We start from the raw sequence: 24,649 nt of genomic DNA on the forward strand, positions 1-24,649 counted from the left end.
CAACATGATTTCTTTTACTTGATAAAATGGTTCTTCTTGAATATTAAGCTAGTGAAAATAGGTACACATTAAAATGTAGGACTAATGTGGGACAATGTGTATAACCAGCATTCTCACTACAAGTTAGATAAACTAGTATTATATTTTAAAACATCTTTTACCGTGGGCTTAAAGAATTTACATAATTATCTTAAATCCAGCCAGTTTATGAAACTCTATTACATCTTTTTTCTTGAATTTAAAAATGTTTATTATAATATTATTTAAAAAGTAATCTTTCTTTTCATTAGTAATTTGTTGTATTTCCCTTTTACCTCTTATTAGTGGCTAAAACTTTCTGCATGATATTAAACTTCCCATGCCATATCCCACTGTCCTCTAACATGTGTTTGTCACACAGGAGACACTCAGTTAATACTTGCTGATCAATGTTGAAATAAAAATGAGTGAATGAATGATGAGTCATTGCTTTGATTTATCCCTGCCTCAGTTTCTTAAGTACAGCTTTGGCTTGTATATTGAGAAAGATTACACAGCCTATATGTTTTCTGAGCCTTTGCATTTTCAAAAATATCTTCCTGTGGACTCACCTGTGAACCATCCCCTGGAGAGTGGAATAAATTATTCTTGTTACACCATTTTTTCTTCCAAATTGTATAGATTTTACTTCCTTTGCTTCAGGTGTTTTGATAGTCACATCTCTGCTTTTCATTTGTTTGTTTGTTTGTTTGTTCCATGAAATAGAAGATATTTATCTTTTCCACATGGACACATGTACAGGAGGCCCTTATTCCTCAGTCAGTGATCTCTTATATCTAAATATGGAGATAGCTTGTTACAGAAACTTAGGGCCACTTACCTGTTTTTATCAAGTATTCATTTGTTGGATGGAGAGGATAATGCAAGAAGGCAATGAAAGACCAAGGCCGCAGCCTGACCTTTTCAGCCAGTAAAGATACAATGAGGCACTTTTTAGATTCATATGGTTAATTACTTACATAGACAGGAAGAGGGAGATCAGCCAGCCATAGGTGTCAGTTTCCTATGGTCTTGTCCTGCAGAACAAAAAGGATGATCCCGAAACAAAAGGCACCAGGTGATAAGACATGAGTTATGTGCTATCCCGTTGTTGAGGAGCTAATTCTAGGCTGCAGCCAGCCAGATTTACAGTCTTCAGCTAGAGTGAGGACAGGAGAGAAAGTTTCATGCCTCATCGGAACCCAGGAGGTGATGAGAAACAGTCCCATGACAGCCTCTCCGAGGAGATACGGAGCTAGGGAGGTGAGTGGAACATGGTCTCAGAGCAATTCCTTACAGGCTTCCCACCTCTCCCTGTTGTGCCAAAGTGCTCTGCCAAGACTCCAGTTAGCTGCAGTTCCAGCCTTTGTCTTTGTGGTTTATGTGGATCAAGGTCACCATGATGCCTGGTAGAGTTGTCCCCCATAGAAGGAGGAGATTTTCTTATATCCACTGATGGTTTTCCAATAATGTAAAAGAGAATTTATATCTAGTATAGCTGAGGTGACCTCCTTATCATCTTGGTTAACAAGTGAATTCATCATTCCCAACAATAAAATCAACTATATCTAGATTTCTTCCTATCTCTCCCATCACCATTTCTATAGGTAAGATTCTACACATTCTTGAGAGAATAAAATTCTTCCATATTTTCCCCTACACTACAGAAATTACATTTTAAGTCCAGGGAGTTTGTGTTTTGTTTTGTTTTATTTCAAAAAGGATGCAAACAAAGAAGTGATAATGAAGTGGGGGCGAGAAGCGAAACAAGTTGCTGGCCACCTTGTAAAATATCCCCAATGCCTGAATGCATTTAACAAATATTTTTTAGCACCTACTGTGTATGCAATGAGGACGCAGCTTCCTGTTTTGGGTTTTGTTTTGTTTTTGTAGGTGCAGGTAATGCATTTTTTTTGTATAGGGCAAATAACTGTTTCTAGGTTTTTTTAACTTAAATAATTTTTTATTAGGGGATGAGCCTACATAAGCTACTAATTTCATTTTCTATCTGGCCACATCAGTTGTAATTAGTGGAAATTCCTCCTAGGATTCAGGTAAATGGTTGTCTGTTATTCATTTCCAATTATTTTTTTTTAATTTTTAAAATTAAAAAAAAAAATTTCTGTACGTCACCATGAATCATTTAAAGGTGGAGTAAGAGAGAGCTCATTAATGAGTTCTAGCTTGCCAGCATTTTAAATTGACAGATTTTTTTTTAAAGAAGACAATATTGCCAAAAGAAAGAACTGAGGTAAGATTTTACTTTCTAATTAAACCCTCCAAAGGGGATGGGAAGCGAAGGATTGTTGACTGTACATTGACTTTTAGTTTTGTATTTTCAACTCTGAAACCATAATTTGTTCTGTCTGTATTAAAAATAAAAGTTGTCGTGAGCAGAGTTGATTTTTAAGTTCTTGCACACTGATTTACTGAAAGTGTAAATTAGTTTTAATGAGCTGTTAGCAAATTAATGAATGGCATGTAAGCTAGGCCTTAAACCAGGGGAAAATGTATATAATTTCTGATAAGGTATCTTCCTAATTGTAATATCACAGAGTATATGTTCAATATTGAAGACCTAATAGAAAAAACACAGAATGTTTTAAAGTTCACAGTTTGGGTTTCAGGCTCTATGTCCATACATGAGAACAATAAAAAGCAAGGCCAGGCATTTATGGAACTGAAAATATATTTAAAATACAAGGAGGCGGGGCAAGATGGCGTCCTGGTGAGTGCACCCTTGTCATCTCTCCTGCAAAAAATCGGCTGAGTGGGAACAGAATCCTGCCTGAGTGAGCTGTTTTGGGAACCCACAAAGGAGGAGGTTTCTGGACATCGATTTGGAAAAATTGTGACAAAAGGAGGGCTTACTCAAGGTAAAACCAGGGGTTCCTGGCACCCCAAAGTTGTGGAAAGGCTAAACCTATCCCTTAAGGCTGATAGCCGTGGCATTCCTTGAACACTGCCAGTTGCAAGGCAGCGTCCCCAAGCCCCTTGTTCCCCAAACAACAATCCCCGAAACCGCATTCCCTGAAACCTGCATTCCCCAAATACTGCATTCTCCGTACCCTGAGTTCCCCGAAACCGCATTCCCAGAACCCACGTTCCCCAAGCCCAGGTTCCCTGAACCCAGGGCTCTTCAAACCCTGGCATTCCCAAATGCCTTGGAAAATCTCTGAGAGTGGGAGGGTTCTGGTGAGGGGTACAGAGGAGTCCAAGGAGTGTGGGTTCAATTGTCTGGTGCCCCCTTTTTTTGAGTGTGGAGGTGTTGTAGAATTTGAGAGAGGTTCGATTATTTGCGTATAGAGAGGCCAGGACTCAAGAATGATTTTGAGAAGGAAAAATGGTTTATTGACGGCCGGTCGGACTTGGGAGCTTTCTGTTTCAACCCCAAGCCCTGAACAAGAATTTTGAGTTCCTTTTATACAGAGAGGAAGGATCAAATTGTTCTTTGTTTCAGTGCTCAATAGGCTTGAATTAGCATATATCGCCCACCTCCTAGGTAAGCTTTTAGCATGGACCTTATACATTCTAGATAAGCTTTTAGCACATTTGGTTTGCATTTCCCTGAATATTTAAAGTTTATAGAGTTTGTATTGCTAAACTGTTTCCTGGGACTGGAGTCCTTGCCATGGTCACCAAGGGCAGGGCTGCAGCTTCTTACCATCCCACACCCACAAGTCAGACAGCTTAGGTTATCTACAAAGAGATGAAGAGCCTCCCACACATAGCCCACATCAGAAGAGCATGCCACCTGTCTGAGACAGCCTGATTTACCTAAACACCCTGGGATAGGGAAAATTGGTATGGGAGAAGGTGGAATCAGGCAATTAACTAGTCCTGTGAATACACCTAAGGAAGGGGGGCAATACGACATGGTTGGTAGGCTTCCAATAGCATATTTAGGGTTCCCAGCAAGGTGTGGATGCTAGCTCTCAAAGAGACTGAAGGTCATTACTTTCTGTGGTGAATTGGTTCACCAGGGTCCCATTTGAATCTTGAAGGGAGCTCTCACATGGGCTTCTTGCTGCCCTGCGAGAGAAAAGTGAGGAAGGGAGAAAGGGGGAAGGATAGATTCCTAAGCAGTTTATTCAATTGCAAAGAGGACTCCTTGCTTGAGGGCTTGTCTGGTTTTTTGTTTTTCGTTTGTTTGTTTTCTTGTCTTTCCTTCTTCTTTATCACCCCTTTTTTTTCCTTTTCTTTACTTTTTTTCTATTAGGTACTGCAAGCAGTATTTCTTGTTTACTGTGCTTCCTCATCTTTGATACCCTCTTTTCAGTGTGTACTGATTTTGGCTACCAATACTATTCCCTTTCCTTTATGTCTTCCTATCTTTCATCTTCTGTTGTTGTTCTTACATTCCACCTCTTTTAATTAGCCTTCAATTTTTCTAGCTTTTTCTTTCTAACACCTCTATTCTATTTTCTGTCTTTTATGCACACTTTACGCTATTGTCCTTTATTTTCTCTTTCCCTCTCTCCTGGTTGCACTGACCTTTAAATTCATACTATATTTTTCTCCATATTCAGTTTCCCATCTCATTGTAGATACTCCACTTTTTTATTTTTATAACTCTACACAACTTACATGAGTTTAATATCCATTCTCCTAGGTCTTACATGGTTCTTCTGCTAACATTTACTGTCACTACTACTATTATGCTTCTTCTTTTCTTACCTCTTGCTTTCCCTGGCCCTGACCTTTTTTCTTCAAGGAAACTTAGACAACAACAAGAAAGTAGAATGAGAAGAACAAAGTGTCAAAAAGAAGACTTAACACGTGCATACAAAGAGCACCTAAATAAACCCTGACTCTAGACAGAAAAGCTAATCAACTGAACAAACCCATCAAGATAAAATGATGGTGAGACAGCAACAAAAAATTACAAACCATACCAATAATCAAGAAGACATGGCCCAATCGAATGAACAAACTAAAAACCAGGAAGAGGAGCAGAACATCAAGTAACTAATCAAAGCTCTCCAAACAAGTGTCATGGACCAAATTAATGAGTGAAGGAAGATATTAAGGATATTAAGAAAACACTTGGAGAGTATACTGAAGAAACTGTAAACATATGCAAAAAGAAAATGGATGTGATGGTGACAGATGGGACAATCCAAGAAATGAAAAATACACTGTCAGCAAATAACATCAGATTTGAAGAGGCAGAGGAAAGAATTAGTGATGGTGAAGACAGTACATCTGAAATCAAACAGATAATAGAACTGATCCATAAAGAGATAGAAAAAAATCTAGCAGGGACACAGGGAACTGAATGACAACACAAAATGCTCAAACATATGCATTATAGGCATCCCAGAAGTAGAAGAGAAGGGAAAGGGGACAAAAGGGGTGCCAGAGGAAATAATGGCTGAAAACTTCCCAAACATACTGAGGGATATGGATGTACATGTCCTGGAAGCACAACACACCCCAAACAATGTAAATCCCAACAGGCCTATCACAAGACATATACTTGTCAAATTATCCAATGCTCAAGACAAAGAGAAAATACTGAAGGCAGAAAGAGAAAAGAGAACTATCATATACAAGGGAAGCTCAATAAGATGAAGTGCTGATTGCTCATTTGAAACAAACCATGGAGGCAAGAAGGCAGTGGTATGACATAGTCAAGGTACTAAAAGAAAAAAATTCCAACCAAGAATACTCTGTCCAGCAAAGCTGGCATTGAAAAATGATAGAGAGTTCAAAATATTTACAGATAAACAGAAACTAAGAGAGTATGCCAATGAGAAACCTGCCCTTCAAGAAATACTAAAGAAAAAAGAAAAAAGAAAAAAGAAAAAAGAAAGGGAGTTCTGCAGAAGAAAAGAAAAAAACAGGAGAGACAGAGTTGGAGGAGAGTTTAAGAACAACTAAAAAGACAAAAAGAGAAACAAAAACAATGTACGGAATACACAAATCCAAAGAAAATATGGCTAATGTAAGTAATTCCTTGATAGTAATAACACTGAATGTCAATAGATTAAACTCACCTGTCAAGAGACACAGATTGGCAGAATGAATAAGGAAATATGATCCATCTATATCCTGTCTACAAGAAACCTATCTTAGATCTAGGGATTCAAGGAGGTTGAAAGTGAATGGCTTGAAAACAATTTTAAAAGCAAACAATAACCAAACAAGGGCAAGAGGAGCTATATTAATATCAGACAAAATAGACTTTAAATGCAAAACTATCATAAGAGACAAAGATGGACACTACATATTAGTAAAAGAGATAACCTTTCAAGAAGAAAGAACAATCATAAACATTTGTGCTCTTAACCAGGGAATCTCAAAATACGTGAGGCAAACACTGGAAAAACAAAATGAAGGAATAGGAGCCTCTACAATTATAGTGGGTGCATTTAATATACCATTATCACCATTGGACAGAACATCTGAACAGAGAATAAATAAAGAAACAAAGATTTTGAACAATATATTAGAGAATCTGTACCTAATAGACATATACAGAACATTACACCCAAATACAGCAGAATATACATTCTTCTCATGCACACGTGGCTCATTCTCCAAGATAGACCACATGCTAAGACACAGAGAAAGTCTCAGTGAATTCAGAAAGATTGAACTCATACAAAATAATTTCTCTGACCTCAGTAGAATAAATCTGGAAATCTTCATGGGTCAGAGAACCAGATTAGGCACAAAGACATGGAAGTTAAGGAACACACTCTTAGACAAACAGTGGGTCAAGGAGGAAATCTCAAAAGAAATAAGTAACATATTCTGTGTGAAAATCAGTAACATTTCTGTACACCAATAATGAGCAATCTGAGGAGGAAATCAAGAAACAAATACCGTTTACAATAGTAAATAAAAATTAAATATCTTGGAATAAATTTAACTAAAGATGTAAAAGACTTATACACAGAAAACTACACAACACTGTTAAAGGAAATCAAAGAAGACTTAAATAAATGGAAGAATATTCCTGGTTCATGGGTAGGAAGACTAAATATCATTAAGATGTCTATCCTACCTTAACTGATCTACAGATTTAATGCAATTCCTTTAAAAATCAACACAGTATTTTTCAATGAACTAGAAAAACTAACTATGAAATTTATTTGGAAAGTAAAGAGGTCCTGAATAGCCAAAGATATATTGAAAAAGAAAAATGAAAGTGGAGGAATCACACTACCTGACTTCAAAACATACTACAGGGAAGGAGACTTGGCCAAATGGATAGGGCACCCGCCTACCACGTGGGAGGTCCGCGGTTCAAACCCCAGGCTTCCTTGACCCGTGTGGAGCTGGCCCATGCGCAGTGCTGATGAGCACAAGGAGTGTCATGCCACACAGGGGTGTCCCCCGCGTAGGGGAGCCCCACGCGCAAGGAGTGCGCCCTGTAAGGAAAGCCGCCCAGCGTGAAAGAAAGTGCAGCCTGCCCAGGAATGGTACCACACACACGGAGAGCTGACACAACAAGATGATGCAACAAAAAGAAGCACAGTTTCCCGGTGCTGCTGATAAGGATAGAAGCTGTCAGAGAAGAACACACAGCGAATGGACACAGAGAGCAGACAACTGGGGGGGGGAGGGGGGAGAGGGGAAAGAATTAATTTAAAAATTTAAATTTAAAAATTTAAAAATTTAAAAAAATATACTACAAACCTACAGTAGTGAAAACAGCATGGTATTGACACAAGGATAGACATACTGACCAATGAGACCAAATGGAGAGTTCTGATATAGATCCTTGCATATACAGTCATCTGATATTTGACAAGACCACCAAGCACACTCAACTGGGAGAGAATGGCCTCTTCAATAAATGGTGCTTGGAGAACTGGATATACATATGCAAAAGAATGAAGGAGGATTACTATCTCACACCTTATACAAAAATCAACTCAAGTTGTATCAAAGACCTAAATATAAGAACCAAGACCATAAAGACCTTGGAAAACAATGTAGGGAAGAATCTACAAGAACTTGTAATAGGAAATGGCTTCACGAACTTCACTTCCAAAGCATAAGCAACAAAAGAAAAAAGAGATAAATGGGACCTACTCAAAATTAAAGCCTTTCGCAGCTCAAAGGGGTTTACCAAGAAAGTGAAAATACAGCCTACTCAATGATAAAAAATATTTGGTAACCATATATCTGATAGGAGACTAATATATAGCATATATAAAGAAATCCGGGAAGTGGATTTTGCCCATTGGATAGGGCATCTGCCTACCACATGGGAGGTCCAAGGTTCAAACCCAGGGCCTCCTGACCCATGTAATGAGCCGGCCCATGTGCAGTGCTGATGCGTGCAAGGAGTGTCATGCCACGCAGGGATGTCCCCTGCATAGGGGAGCCCCACGCGCAAGGAGTGCACCCCATAAGGAGAGCTGCCCAGTGCAAAAAAAAGTGCAGCTTGCTCAGGAATGGCACTGCACACATGGAGAGCTGACACGGCAAGATGATGCAGCAAAACGAGACACAGATTCCCAGTGCCGCTGACAAGAATACAAGCAGACACAGAACACACAGCAAATGGACACAGAGAGCAGACTGCTGGGGGGAGGGGGGGAAGGGGAGAGAAATAAATAAAAAATAAAAAAAAAAGAAATTCTATATCTCCAAAATAAAAAGACAAACAACCCATTTAAAAAATAAGCAAGAGATTTGAACATATGCTTCTCCAAAGAAGAAATAAAAATAGCTAAAAAGCACATGAAAAGATGCTCAACATCACTAGCTATTAGGGAAATACAAATCAAAAATACAATGAGATACCATCTTTCAAAATACAATGAGATACCCATTAGACTGGTGGTTATTAAATGAAACAGAAGCCTACAAATTTTGGTGAGTATGTGGAGGAATGGGAACCCACATCCACTGCTGGTGGAATGAAGAAGAATCCAGCCATTCTGGAGGACAGTTTTGTGATTCCTCAAAAAACTAGCTGTCGATTTGCCATATGACCCAGCAATTCCACTGGTGGGTATACACCCAGAAGAACTGAAAATGAAGACACGAACCCATAGATACACACCAATGTTCATAGAGGCATTATTCACTATTGCCAAAAGTTAGAAACAACCCAAATGCCCATCAACATGTGAATGGATAAACAAAATGTGGTATATACACACAATGTGCAGCATTTTGATATTATTGATGAATTACAAAAAGAAATATTGGATTATGTTAGTAAACTGGTCTTTTCTTGTGCGCATATGAGATTATATTGAATTCAGAGGTTTACTTGATGATGCCTTCTGTCAGTAGGGCATTGGGTACCTGCCCCTTGGTGGGTGGGGACTCACAGATAAAACGCATGGCAAAGGACAGAGTTTAGGGTTTCTGATGTTGGAGTTTTGATGTTGGAATTTTGATGTTGGAGTTTGATGCTGAAGCCTTAAGCTGGGGTCCTGGGAAGTAAGTTACAGAGGAAACAGAAGCAAGCCCAGGAAGGGAGGAATCCAAGAAGCCTGAACCCTCACAGACATTGGCAGCCCTCTTGCTCCAACACATGAAAATAGACTGTGGTGAGAGAATTAACTTATGCTTCATGGTCTGGCATCTGAAAGTTCCTACCCCAAATAAATACCCTTTACAAAAACCAAGCAATTTCTGGTATTTTGCATCAGCACCCCTTTGGCTGACTAATATACAATGGAATACTACTCAGCTGTAAGAAGGAATACAGTACTAACACATAGGATAACATGGATGAAATTTGAGGACCCTGTGTTGAGTGAAGCAAGCCAGGCACTGAAGAACAAATACTACCTCACCTCTTTGATATGAATTAAGCAAGTCAAGCTGTCTCAGAGAGCTAGAGACTGGATGATAGGTTTATAGGAAATTGCAGGGCAGAGGAAGGTTGTGAGCTGATGCCTACATGGGCAAAATCTATGATAAAGTGGAGGTAAGTAGTTGTGCAGGGAAGGGGTAAGAAGGGAGCATAGGGATTCCATTGGGTGGGGCTTTGCTGGCTTAAGGGGGTTTCAAGTTGGGAGGATGAGTCAGATGGTCCATGGAATTGGGGGGAATTTTGGGGGTATCAGGTGAACATGAGAGATTGTCAGGTACATAGTTGAAACTATAATTTTAAGAAAACTCTTTAGAAAATATAATAAGAAAGTGTTACTTGTTTAAGGTGTTTGATGGGCGTCATCTGGCACAGGGTGCACCTGGGGCAGGCTTCTAGGGAGTATGTGTGTGCTTCTCTTGTCATAATGTGTTATATCATTAGGTGGAGACCCATACAATGAGCCGGGTGGTGTTCTACCTCCATCCTGGGGAGGCCTGATCTTCTCAGACAGAGGAAAGTATGTCTCTGGAGAGCACTAGTGGCTCCCAACTGGGGAGGACTGTCTAGTGTGTCAAACCCTCAGCACTGCTGCAAGTATCTATGAATCTGGTCCTTCAACAGTGAAGCTTGGCTGTCACTGTGGGAGGAATAGAAAAGATGGAAGAGGGGATACCTGGGGGGCAGTGGAAGTGTACCACATGGTGGTGCAATAATGGATATAGGCCATGTTAAATTTCACCAAAAATTTATAAAAGTATATAGTCTAAAATATAAGCCATAATGTAAACCAAAATGGAGCCATGGTTAGTAGCTATGTTTCAATAGCTGTACATCAGTTGTAGCAAATACAATATCCATATGTAAAAAGATCATTGCTGGGGAAGTGAGAAAAGGGTTTGATGTTGGGTATATGGAAGTCCCTTATATTGTTTATGTGACTTTATTGTGATCTAAAACTCTTTTGAAAACAAAATTAAAAATTAAAAAAAAAAAGGATGTAGTCACTGAGGAAGGAATGTAAGAGATTGCCTTGCCACAACACATACAGGGCAACACCTATTACTGTGATGAAAAGCAAAATGTCAAAAACAAAGTTTTATGATTTTTTTCATTTTTTAATACCCCAATTTATTTTTTACTTTATTTTAGTTTTTCTAAATTACTATGTATTCTTTTTCTAAACTTTAAACCTACCATTACTATTTCATTTTCCTACTAATTGAATTTGACACTATATTAGGAATAGGCTTCATTTTTTAATAAGTTTTGGATCACAGATGGGTTCAACTATGGCAGGGATGAGCAATGGTGTGGGGTGTCATTGATGGGAAACACATGGTTGGGAGGGAGTTATCCAGGGCATGTATATAGCATACATAAAAATGTTCGGCTATTCATTCGGTATTGTCATAGTAGGTAGAGTTGCACACAACAACTTAGGGAGTGCTGAGTTCCTAGCCGGGGAAACTCTGTCACATTCCCCAATGGAACAGCAACAATCCCCCAAGTGCAAGGGCAAAGACCAGTGAAGAAGGATGGTCCAATGATGAACCCTTGATACTGATGACTATGCTTATGAGTCTGTGTGCTTAAAATTCCGACAAGACCTAAGCTGCAGGGTGCCTAAGAGTTACCTCCTGAAAGCACCCATGTTGCTCAAATGTGGCCACTCTCTTAAGCCAAACTCAGCATGTAAATGCATTACATTCTCCCCAGTGTGGGACATGACTCCCAGGGATGAGTTTTCCTGGTGCTGAGGGATTATTACCAAGCACCACCTGGTAGTGCAACTAGGAAAAAAGACCTTGAATAAAAGGGGGAAATGGAAAAGACAAATGAGTTTACATGGCTAAGATATTTCAAAATGAGTCAGGGGGTCATCAGAGGGGTTGTGCTTATGCATATTTCAGCAGGATCCCAGAGACGGCCAATGTGCATACAACCCCAGGTACTGGTGCTCCTGAGGGCTATGGAGACATTCAGGTCCTATGGACATGGCAGATGGCTCCGGAGATCACTGCCTTGCCAGTGGGCCCTACTTTGGAATTTGTGCTCCTGAGCATGATGAAGTTGGACTCAGATGTGACCTTTCTACATATGCCTCTTCTGTCACTTTTACTGAACCTGTGGTTGGTGCTGGGGTTAGTGTATACTCAGGAGACTTGAATCTGTGGACTGGCCATGTGCTAGCTGGACTCTGAGCCTCAGCAGAGTTGCAACACCTACTCTCTGGTTCATTGGACTTACCCAGGTAGCCAACAGGGAGGTGAAGATGGTCAACCACCACACCAGGGAACTGAGAGTGTCCACAACTGCAAGCAGGAAAATCACATACATCAACCATGTGGGATCTAAGCCCCCTATCGATTTAGTGGTGGAGTGGACATCACCATCCCAGGGTCCACAGGATGGAGGAAGAAAATATGGATTAGAGTGGACTTACTGCTATTCTTCTATAGAACTATGGTGACTCTAGCAATCAAAGAAATTGTATCACTGATGTGGAGACAATGACCATGGGAGTTGTTGAGGGCAGGGAGAAGAAAGAGATGTGATGTGTGGGCATTTTCTGGAATTGGGGTTGTCCTGAGTGATATTGTAGGGACAGATGCAGGACATTATGTATCCTGCCATAGCCCACTGGACTTGGAGAGAGTGTAAACTACAATGTAAACTATAATCCATGCAGTGTAGCAGTGCTCCAAATTGTATCCAATGAATGTGCCACAATGAGGAAAGTTTTTTGATGTGGGAGTACTGGGGTGGGGAGGGGTATTGTGTATATGGGAACCTCTTATATTTTTAATGTAGCATTTTTTGTGGTCTCTGTATCTTTTTAAAAAAGACAACTAAATTTAAAAAGTGAAATAAAATTATATAAAATATAATGATAAGGGAGAGGATATAGTTCAGTGGTTGAGTGCTGGCTTCCCATGCACCAAGTCCCAGGTTCTATCCCTGTTACCAATTAAAAGCAAAACAAACAAATGGAAAAAAAAATCAACTCTCATTGGGTAGCAGATGTAGATCAGTGGTTGAGTGTCTGCTTCCCATCTACAAGGTCCTGAGTTCAATCGTTGGTACCTACCAAAAAAAGAAAAAATCAAGTATAAAGAACATGTTCAGGGAAGCGGACTTGGCCCAGTGGTTAGGGTGTCCGTCTACCATATGGGAGACCCACAGTTCAAACCCCGGGCCTCCTTGACCCGTGTGGAGCTGGTCCACGCACAGTGCTGATGCGCGCAAGGAATGCCATGCCACGCAGGGGTGTCCCCGGAGTAGGGGAGCCCCACGCACAAGGAGTGCACCCTGTAAAGAGAGCCGCCCAGCGTGAAAGAAAGTGCCTGCCCAGGAATGGCGCTGCACACACGGAGAGCTGACACAACAAGATGATGCAATAAAAAGAAACACAGATTCCCGTGCTGCTGACAACAACAGAAATGGACAAAGAAGAATACACAGCAAATAGACACAGAGAACAGACAATGGGGGGAGGGGAGTGGGAGAGATAAATAAAATAAATAAATCTTTTTAAAAAAAGAACATGTACAGTTTTGAATATTACGATTAGTTTATTTGGTTATAATAATTTTTTACTCTATTTTATCTGATAATGTGGTGGCACAATCTTGTGTCATTGTTGCATAGTACAGGGTCTGAGGAAAGAGCTTGGAGATGGCAGAAATCCCAAATGTTAAGGTAGGATGTACATTGGCGATTGAACCCACTGTAGGCCCTGATGGGGGCAAGACAGTTATGGGAGGGCAGCCAGAGGAGAAAGGCCGATTAGGGAAGCCACTGTTATCACAGAGATTTTCAATGTAAGAAGTGAGTTTATAATCAAGGAAGTGGCACAGAAAGAATGCAACTGAGTCAGGATGATGTAGTCCAGGATACTGATTCCACAGCCAAGAAAGTCTCAGGCTCCAATGTTTAAAGGCAAAATTCCTACTTCAGGGGTTTAGAGCTATCCAGAACAAGGATAGGCAGCAGGAAGGCAGGGGAGTCTGACAGGACTTTACAAGGACAGCATCCAGAGACCCACCAGAACCATCAGAGGTTGTCTTTCTTTCTCTGTCCCTTGGCTCTGCTTTGGTCTGTGCCAACCTCATTACTGGAGATTCTCCCCAGTTACCCTATGTTTGCATCCTTCCAGCTTAGCAAAGTGGTCAGGAAAAAAAGAAAAATTAATGGCCAGAAATCTAAGTAGGCACATATTCATCAAAGTTTGAATTGTGTATCAGTTATTATGTGCCCAATTTCTGTCAGTTGCACTAAGATATAAGCTTTCTGAGCACAAGAACTTAGGCTGATTTGCTAATTATTTTAATCCCACAAAACCAGCCAAATGAATGAATGAAATCCTTTTTAAGAAGTTTAGGTTACAGAACATATGAATAAGAAAAGTATAAATATTAAAATTTACAAACTAATTTTAGGGCTAATAATTAAATGAAATACAAATGGTACATGTATACTATTAATTATATCCTATTTAATGTATGCAATAATATGAAGTATGTCCAAAAAAGCCAATTCAGATTATCAAGTGTCTTCTATGGAAATTCTGTCCGAAATTCGTGGAATGCTTTTCACTCTAAGCATTTCTAACTCTCTTTCTCCACATTGTCTTAAGATTTGTTGAACCACATCTCAAATATTCTGATAAAGATGTATATATTCTCATAGAACATCTGTAGCAAGAATCACAAAGTTAATCACAAATCTAAAGACTCTTTGCTGATTGAACACCAGAGTTGTTTTCTGGATATAAAAAGAGAGGAAAACCATAATGTTCTACAAGTGGGTTAATAGAAAAGGGAAAAACTCTGTGGCCCAAGCAGGTTATCCACAACTCCCTACAGGGTAGGGCAAAGAAAAGAAACAGAGAGTAATACCCAGAAGTGGAAAGGTGATGAAAGTGGGCCTTCTCAGCATCTCAATCACTCATCCACCGTAGGGGCTGCTTGTCTCAAAGACAGTATTAGTACAGAATGCTACCAATAGACAAGAGCAAGCATAGAGGGGAACATTCCATCTATGGCCTTAGTAGAGGTAATCCGTTAAACAGAGAAGTAATTAACTCAGTAGGGCAGAGCACTGTATCTAGAAGCATAGCTGGGATTGAGGGGAGGGGAGAAGGTATTCAGTTGTTACCCTGAAAACATATTTCAATGCTACAGCCATTTTTATGATTTAGAATGTTCAGTTCAATGATTCAAGACTGACAATTGCACACATCTAATGCATCTATCTATTCCACACTAATCAACTTGAAAACTAGAGGCTGGGATCTTTCTTCATTGAAATGATGTTACTGATGTCAAAATCTAGGTAAGTTTTCATGTGGCTAGTCATTATTCTCTATGCACCTGCTGGCTAGTTATCCAGCAATAAAATATGCTGAGACACAGCATAAAATGGAATGAAATGAGTCAAGGAAGAGTGAGAATGAATATTAAAATGCAATTGGGGAATGAGCAATGGACTAAAGTAGGCTTATTATTATTCTACTATAGACATTATTATTCTAGCAATAGAAGAACCCTTACCATTGATCTAAAGGCAGTGGCGGGAAGCGGACTTGACCCAGCGGTTAGGGCATCCGTCTACCACATGGGAGGTCTGCCGTTCAAACCCCGGGCCTCCTTGACCTGTGTGCAGCTGGCCCACGCGCAGTGCTGATGTGCGCAAGGAGTGCCGTGCCATGCAGGGTGTCCCCACATAGGGAAGCCCCACGCGCAAGGAGTGCACCCCGTAAGGAGATCCGCCCAGCACGAAAGAAAGTGCAGCCTGCCCAGGAACGGTGCCGCCCACACGGAGAGCTGACGCAGCAAGATGACACAACAAAAAGAAGCACAGATTCCCGTGCCACTGACAACAACAAAAGCAGACAAAGAACACGCAGCAAATAAACACAGAGAACAGACAACAGGGGTGCGGCGGGAGAGGGGAAGAGAAATAAATAAATATATCTTTAAAAAAATAAAGGCAGTGGCCAGCAGAGGTTCTGTGGGATGGGAGAGGGAAGAATAGGTGTAATATGGGGGAATTTTCAGGACATTGGAATGTCCTACATGACATTGCAGTGACAGATATAGGCCATTGTATATTTTGTCATAACCTACAAAATTGTGCGGGACAGAGTGTAAACTATAATGTAAACTGGGTTCATCAGTTGCAACAAATGTACCACACTAATAAAGGATGTTCTTAATGGAGGAGAAAGTGGGGGAGGGAGAGGGAGTGGGGCATATGGGAATCCCTTATATATTTTATGTAACATTTATGTAATATAAAGCTTCATTAAACATAAAAAAATTAATATAAAAAATGAAATTCAGAGCATTAAGTATGGCAGGCACTAGGAACTCTTCCTACACACACCTTCTCAAAGAGCAGGGGCCTTCTCTCTGTTTACTTGCTGTTTACCTGGTCCCTGAACATTGCTTGTACATAGCAAGCACTGGATAACTCAATAACTGAGCCTGAAGCTATGAGTTCTAAAGTGAACACTACCACAAACTACATGATTGCAGTTAAGGTGTCTAATTTCTTTGTGTCTCACTTCCTTCATGCATAAAATGTAGAGGTTGGACTAGTTCATTGTTTCTCCATTTGTGTTCTACAGAACCTCAGGCTTCTAAGAATATGCTTCAGGATCCATTGCTGAAGATGCAACAGGAGTGGTGGTGGCAAGGAGTGCACTGGAGCATTTTTTTTCCAGCTTCAATGAAACAGCTCTATATTAACCTGATTCATAATTTAATTGTTGCATAATAGTTCATTTTGCTCCTCAAAACATCTACTGCACACTGCCAAATACATCACACACACACACACACATACACACACTGACAACAACAAAATGAACAAGATAATTGCTGAGGACCTGTAAATGACTTCATGAATTATGTGACTTAGGATCTCAATGTTTATGACTTCATAAACAATCACAGGTGAATGTAAGATGGTACCACCTGAATCACAAAAAGTTGGGAATACCTAAAACTTTCCAGTGAAACTATGGCACGCTGATTAGCTAAATGATATTGGGAAAAAGATAAATTGAATAAACATTTATACTTTTGATATATCTTCTATGGTTATTAAACTTATTCTAATAATTTTAGATTTCAAATAACAACACTTAAATAGAGCCACAAAAGATTTCCAATTCTTCAAGTTTAATAATAGTTCTCATATATTTCTGCTGTAGAAATATGACAGTTATAAAAGATGTGGTTAAAATTAAATAGAATACATTTAGAGAATGAGTATAAAAATGTTTATTTAAATTTTTACCAGCTGTAATTCTGAATAGTTATATTATCTTTTAGGATTATCTTTACAATTTCCCCCAGATGCTAGTCTATAGAAAGTCTTAGACCTTTATTCTGGTATATGCAGGGAAACCACTAGAGGAGAGACACAAGAAGATTTAGGTTTTAGAAGAATCACTCTAGTTGCTCTGTGGAGATTAGACTGTACCATTTTCAAGTACAAGATTAGATAAAATCGAGTTTAAAATGTAATAATAGTCTATAGTATTAATTACAATGATACACATTTTCAGCAGTTCTAAATCAGTGATTCAAGAGTAAGTCCCTAGAAATTAAAGTGATATATTTTCTTATTATTCTCTAAGAAGAATTCTAGTCAATTGGTTCTTCAATGGCACTCTATCAAAATGCTGAACAAAAAATCAATTTTGTCTCCATATGGTATAGAACACAAGGGAGGGTAGAAATAAATATACAGAAAGACACCTAGTAAAGGACAGGTAAGAACTACCATGTGCATAATTCTTATAATGTTCTGTTGTTTTCAGTTTGTTAATATTTTGTTGTGCACTTTTGCATTTATACTCATAAGGGTTATTAGTGTGTAATTTTCTTTTCTTGTGGTATCTTTATCTGACTTTGGTTTTATGGTGATGCTGGAATCATGGAATGAGTTGAGTAGTGTTTCTTCTGTTTCCATTTTTTGGAAGAGTTTGAGCAGGATTGGTTGTAATTCTTGGAATGTTTGGTAAAATTCAATTGTGAAGCCATTGGGACCTAGGATTTTCTTTTTGGAGATTTTTGATTACTGATTCAATCTTTTCACTTGTTATGTGTCTGTTGAGAATCACTATAGGTAGTTCAAGTATTTCTAGAAATTTTTCAGAGCTTTCACTTATACTTCATTTATTCTTGGTTATTATTTTATTTTATTTTTTAATAAAACTTTTAAAGTTAATAGATCAAATCAAGGGGGAAATGGAAAGGACAAATGAGTTTATATGGCTATGAGTCTCTAAAAAAGACCTGGGAGGTTATCAGAGGGGTTGCCCTTATGCACACCTGAGCAGAGTCCCAGAGAAAGATAAAGTAGATACAACCCCAGGTATTAGTTCTTCTGAGGGCTACAGAGACCCACAGGTTTTATGGTCATGGCAGATGGAGTTCACTGCCATGTCAGTTGGCCCTTCTTTGGAGTTGGTGTTTCTGTGTGATGGAGCTGGACTCAGATGTGATCGCTTTTCACAAGCCTTTCCAGTTACTTTACCAGAATTGTAGTTGGTGCTGGGGTTTAAGATATACCCAGGGAATCTGAATCTCTGGACTGACCATATGATAGCCAGGCCCTGAGCCTCCACAGACTTCAGCTCCTACACTCTGGTTTATTGGACTTACCCCACTCAGCTAACATGGAGTTGAAGAAGGTCAACCACTACACCATGGAGCCAAGAGTGCCTACAACTGAAAGCAGGAGAATTGCATCCAGCATCCATGTGGAATCTAAGCCCCCTCTTGACATAGATGTGGAATGGACACAACCAATCCAAGGCCCACAGCATGGAGGAATAGCTTGTGGATTAGAGTGGACTTACTGATAGTCTATTCATGAACTATTGTGGTTAGCAATAGAAGAAAATGTGGCATTGGTGTGGAAAAGGTGGCCATGGTGGCTGCTGGGTGTGGGGAATGGGAGGAAGAGATGAGATGTGGAGGCGTTTTTGGGACTTGGAGTTGTCCTGGGTGGTGCTGCAGGGACAATTACCAGACATTGTAGGTCTTCCCATGGCCCACTGGATGGAACGTGGGAGAGTGTGGGCTATGATGTGGACCATTGACCATGAGGTGCAGTGATGCTCAGAGATGTATTCACCAAATGCAATGAATGTGTCATGATGATGGAGGAGAATGTTGCTATGGGGGGAGTAGTGGGGTGAGGGGGGTGGGGCATACATGGGGACCTCATATTTTTTTAATGTAATAGTTTTAAAAAATGAATTAAAAATAAATAAAATTTAAAAAAAACATAAGAGACGGGAAGCAGACTTGGCCCAATGGATAGGGTGTCCACATACCACATGGGAGGCCCACGGTTCAAACCCCAGGCCTCCTTGACCCATGTGGAGCTGGCCTATGTGCAGTGCTGATGCGTGCAAGGAGTGCTCTGCCACGCAGGGGTGTCCCTGTGTAGGGGAGCCCCACGCGCAAGGAGTGCGCCCCGTAAGGAGAGCCGCTCAGCACAAAGGAAAGTGCAGCCTGCCCAAGAACAGTCCTGCACACACGGAGAGCCGGAGAGCCGACACAACAAAAACGAAACATAGATTCCCGGTGCCGCTGATAAGGATAGAAGTGGTCACAGAAGAACACACAGTGAATAGACACAGAGAACAGACAACTGGGGGGGTAGGGGGAAGGGGAGAGAAATAAAAAAAAAAAAGCATAAGAGGTTCCCATATAACCCACACCCCATTCCCCTACCCCAATCATTTTTGTAAATTGTATTTTTTTAAGATACATATATCACAAAAAAGGTTACATTATAAAAGACATAAGAGGTTCCTGTATACCCCCTATTCCTCCACCCCACTCTCCCACACCAACAACCTCCCCCATCATTGTGGCACTCATCGCACTCGGTGAACACATTTCGGAGCACTGCTGCACCAACGTGGATAATAGTTTACTCTGTAATTCACACTCTCCCCTGGTACATTCAGTGGGTTATGGCAGGATATATAATGTCCAGGATCTGACCCTGCAATATCATTTAGGACAATTCCAAAGTCCCAAAAATGCCCCCTCATCACATCTCTTCTTCCCACTTCCTGCCCACAGCAACTACTGTGGCCACTTTCTCCCCATCAATGATACAATTTCTTCTGTTAGTAGTCACAAAAGTTTTATAGTAGAATATCAGTAAGTCAACTCTAATCCATATTTTATTCCTCCATTCTGTGGGCCCTGAGATGGTGATGTCCACTCCACCTCTATATCAAGAGGGGCTTAGATTTCACATGGATGATGGATGTAATTCTCCTGCTTGCAGTTGTAGGCACTCTTGGTTCCCTGGTGTAGTGATTCACTTCCCTGCTCGCCAGCTTATCATAGACTTCACCCATGTATGCATCAGCTCACAATCTTCCTCTCACTCCTCAAAATTCCTTTAAGCCTATCTTCCCATCTCTAGTTCTCTGAAATAGCTTGGTTTGCTTGTTTCGTATCAGAGAGGTCAAGTAGTATTTGTCCTTCAATGTCTGGCTTGCTTCACTCAACATAAGGTCCTCAAGATTCATCCATGTTATCATGTGTGTTTGCACTGTATTCCTTCTCATAGCTGAGTAATATTCCATTATATGTCTCTACCACATTTTATTTATCAATTCATCCATTGATGGGCATTTGGACTGATTCCAAATTTTGGCAATAGTGAATAATGCTGCTATGAACACTGGTGTACATATATTGGTTTGTGTCCTTATTTTCAGTTCTACTGGGTATATGCCCAGCAGTGGAATTGCTGGGTTATATGGCAAATCTATAGCTAGTTTTTTTGAGAAACTGCCAAACTGTCCTCCAGAATGGCTGTATCCTTCTACATTCCCAAGAGCAGTGGATGAGTGTCTCCATTCCTCCACATAGTAGCACTTGTAGTCTTCTGGGGTTTTTTTGACAGCTGCCAGTCTTATGGGAGTAATATGGTATCTCATTGTAGTTTTGATTTGCATTTGCCTAATAGCTAGTCATTTTTAGCATTTTTTCATGTAATTTTTAGCCATTTGTTTTTCTTCTTTGGAGAAGCATCTGTTCAGGTCTTTCACCCATTTTTCAAATGTTTGTTTGCCTTTATATTTTTGAGATATAGGAGTTTTTTGTATATGCAGAATATAAGTCTCCTATCAGATATATGGTTACCAAATATTTTCTCCATTGGGTAGGCTCTCTTTTCACTTTCTTGACAACTTCCTTTGAGATGCAAAAGGCTTTAATTTTGAGGAAGTCCCTGTTCTTTTGCTGCTCATGCTTTGGGTGTGAAGTTCATGAAGCCATTTCCTATTACAAGGTCCTGTAGATGCTTCCCTACATTGTAATCTAAGATATTTATCATCTTGGCTCTTATATTTAGGTCTTTGATCCATTTCAGTTGATTTTTGTATAAAGTGTGAGATGGTAATCCTCCTTCATTCTTTTGCATATAGATATCCAGTTCTACAAGCACCATTTGTTGAAGAGACCTTCTCTCCCTGCTGAGTTGGTTTGATGGCCTTGTTGAATATTAGATGACTGTATATAAGAGGATCTATATCAGAACTCAAAATTCTGTTCCATTGGTCAGTGTGTCTATTCTTGTGCCAATATCATGCCATTTTCACTACTGTAGCCTTATAATATGTTTTGAAGTCAGGTAGTGTGATTCCTCCAATTTCATTTTTCTATTTCAATATGTATTTGGCTATTCAGGGTCTCTTTCCTTTCCAAATAAATTTCATAGTTAGTTTTTCTAGTTCATTAAAAATGTTGTGTTGATTTTTATTGGAATTGCATTGAATCTGTAGATCAGTTTTGGTAGGATAGACATCTTAATAATATTTAGTCTTCCAGTCCATGAACAGGGAATATTCCTCCATTTATTAAGGTCTTCTTTGATTTCCTTGAACAGTGTAGTTTTCTATGTATAGGTCTTTAATATATTTAGTTAAATTTATTCCCAGGAATTTGATTTTTTTATTTACTATTGTAAATGATATTTGCTTCTTGATTTCCTCTTTAGATTATTTATCCTCAATGTACAAAAATGCTACTGATTTTTGTGGATTGATCTTATAATCTGTGAATTTAGTGAACTCATTTATCAGTTCTAGAAGCTTTGCTGTAGATTTCTCAGAACTTTCTATGTATAGGATCATGTCATCTGCAAATAGTGAAATTTTTTTAAAAGATTTATTTATTTATTTCTCTCCCCTCCCCCCCACCCCGATTGTCTGTTCTCTATGTCTATTTGCTGCATCTTCTTTGTCCACTTCTGTTGTCAGCGGCACGGGAATCTGTGTTTCTTTTTGTTGCATCATCTTGTTGTGTCAGCTCTCCGTGTGTGTGGCGCCATTCCTGGGCAGGTTGCACTTTCTTTCACACTGGGCAGCTCTCCTTACAGGGTGCATTCCTTGTGCGTGGGGCTCCCCAACATGGGGGACACCCCTGCATGGCAGGGAACTCCTTGCACGCATCAGCACTGCACATGGGCCAGCTGCACACGGGTCAAGGAGGCCCGGGGTTTGAACCGTGGACCTCCCATGTGGTGACAGACACCCTAACCACTGGGCCAAGTCTGCCACCAAATAGTGAAATTTTTACTTCTTCCTTTCCTACTTGGATCCCTTTTATACTTGGTTCTTTCCTCAGTGCTCAAGCAAGTACTTCTAACACAATGTTAAATAGAAAGGGTGATAGTGGGCATCCTTGCTTTGTTCCTGATCTTAGAGGGAAAGATTTTAGGATTTCACCATTGTAAATGATATTAGCTATGTGTTTTTCATATATACCCTTTATCACGTTCAGAAAGTTTCCTTCTATTCCTATGTTTTGAAGTGTATTTATCAAGAAAGGATGCTGTATTTTACTGAATGCTTTTTCTGCATCTATAGATATGATCATGTGGGTTTTTTTCCTTCAATCTGTTTATGTAGTGTATTACATTAATTGATTTTCTTATGTTGAACCATCCTTGCATACCAGGAATGAAACCCACTTGGTCATGGTGTATAATTCATTTAATGTGTTGTTGAATACAATTAGCAAATATTTTGTTGAGGATTTTCACGTCTAGGTTCATTAGGGAGATTGGACTGTAATTTTCCTTTTTTGTGGTGTCTTTGTTTGGCTTTGATATTAGGGTAATTTTGGCATCATAGAACGAGTTAGGTAATGTTCCTTCTATTTCAATTTTTTGGAAAAGTTTAAGCAAGATTGGTGTTAGTTCTTTCCAGAATGTTTGGTAGAATTCACCTGTGAAACCATCTGGCCCAGGGCTCTTCTTAGTTGGGAGGTTTTTAATGACTGATCTATCTCTTTCCATGTGATTGGTTTGTTGAGATCATCTATTTCTTCTTTCATCAATGTAGGCTGCTTATGTGTTTCTAGGAATTTGTCCATTTCCTCTAAGTTGTCCTTCTTTTTTGAATATAGTTTTTCAAAGTATTGTCTTATGATAGTCTTATGATATCAGTGGAGATATCCCCTTTCCCATTTCTTATTTTGTGTATTTGCATCTTCTCTCTTTTTCTCTTTGTTAGTCTAGCTAAGGGTTTGTCAATTTTATTGATCTTCTTAGAGAACCAGCTCTCGGTTTTGTTTATTTTTTCTAGTGCTTTCTTACTTTCTATTTCATTTAGTTCTGCTCTGATCTTTGTTATTTCTTTCTTTCTTTGGGGTTAGTTTGTTACTTTTTTACTAATTCCTCCAATTTGTGCACTAGCTCTTCAGTTTTAGGTCTTCCTTCTTTTTTGATGTATGAATTTATGGCTATGAATTTTTCTCTCAGTACGGCTTTTGCTGGACCCCATAAGTTTTTGTATGTTGTGTTATCATTTTCATTAGTTTCAAGGTAGTTATTAATTTCTGTTGAGATTTCTTCCTTGACCCGCTCTTTTTCTAAGAGTGTGTTGTTTAATTTCCATATCTTGGTGCCAAATCTGGGTCTCTGGTCCTTGCAGATTTCCAACTTCATTTCATTGTGGTCAGAGAAATAGTTTTGTATGATTTCAATCTTTCTGAATTCATTGAGACTTTCTCTGTGGCCTAGCATATGGTCTATCTCAGAGAATGATCCATGTATACTTGAGAAGAATGTACATCCTGCTGTATTTGGGTCTAATGTTCTGTATATGTCTATTAGGCACAGATCAGCTAACATATTGTTCAAAGTCTTTGTTTCTTTATTGATTCTCTTTTGAGATGTTCTGTCCAATGGTGACAGTGGTGTGTTAAAATTCCCCACTATAATTGTTGAGGCATCTATTCCTTCCCTTAGTTTTTGCAGTGTTTGTCTCACATATGTTGAGGCACCCTTGCTAGAGGCATACATATTTATGATTGTTCTTTCTTCTTAAAAGATTATCCCTTTCACTAATATATAGTGTCCATCTTTGTCTCTCACAATTGTTTCACATTTAAAGTTTATTTTTCTAATATTAATATAACTACTCCTGCCCTTTTCTGGTTGCTTGTAAGATTGTTTTCCAGTCATTCACTTTCAATCTCCTTGAATCCCTGGGTCTAAGATGTATTTCTTTTAGACAGCATATAGATGGGTCATATTTCCTTATCCAATCTTCCAATCTGTGTCTCTTAACAAGTGAGTTTAATCCATTGACCTTTAGTGTTATTACTTTCAAGGAATTACTTATATCAGCCATATTTTCTTTGGATTTGTGTTTGTCATATGTCGTTTGATTTTTTAATCTTTTCGTTGTTTTAGTTGCTCTTATACTCCCCTCCATCTCTGTCTCTCCTGTTTTTTTCTTTCCTCCTTCAGAACTCCCTTTAGTATTTCTCGAAGGGCAGGTCT

Source organism: Dasypus novemcinctus, chromosome X, assembly GCF_030445035.2.
Source record: "Dasypus novemcinctus isolate mDasNov1 chromosome X, mDasNov1.1.hap2, whole genome shotgun sequence".
NCBI lineage: Eukaryota > Metazoa > Chordata > Mammalia > Cingulata > Dasypodidae > Dasypus > Dasypus novemcinctus.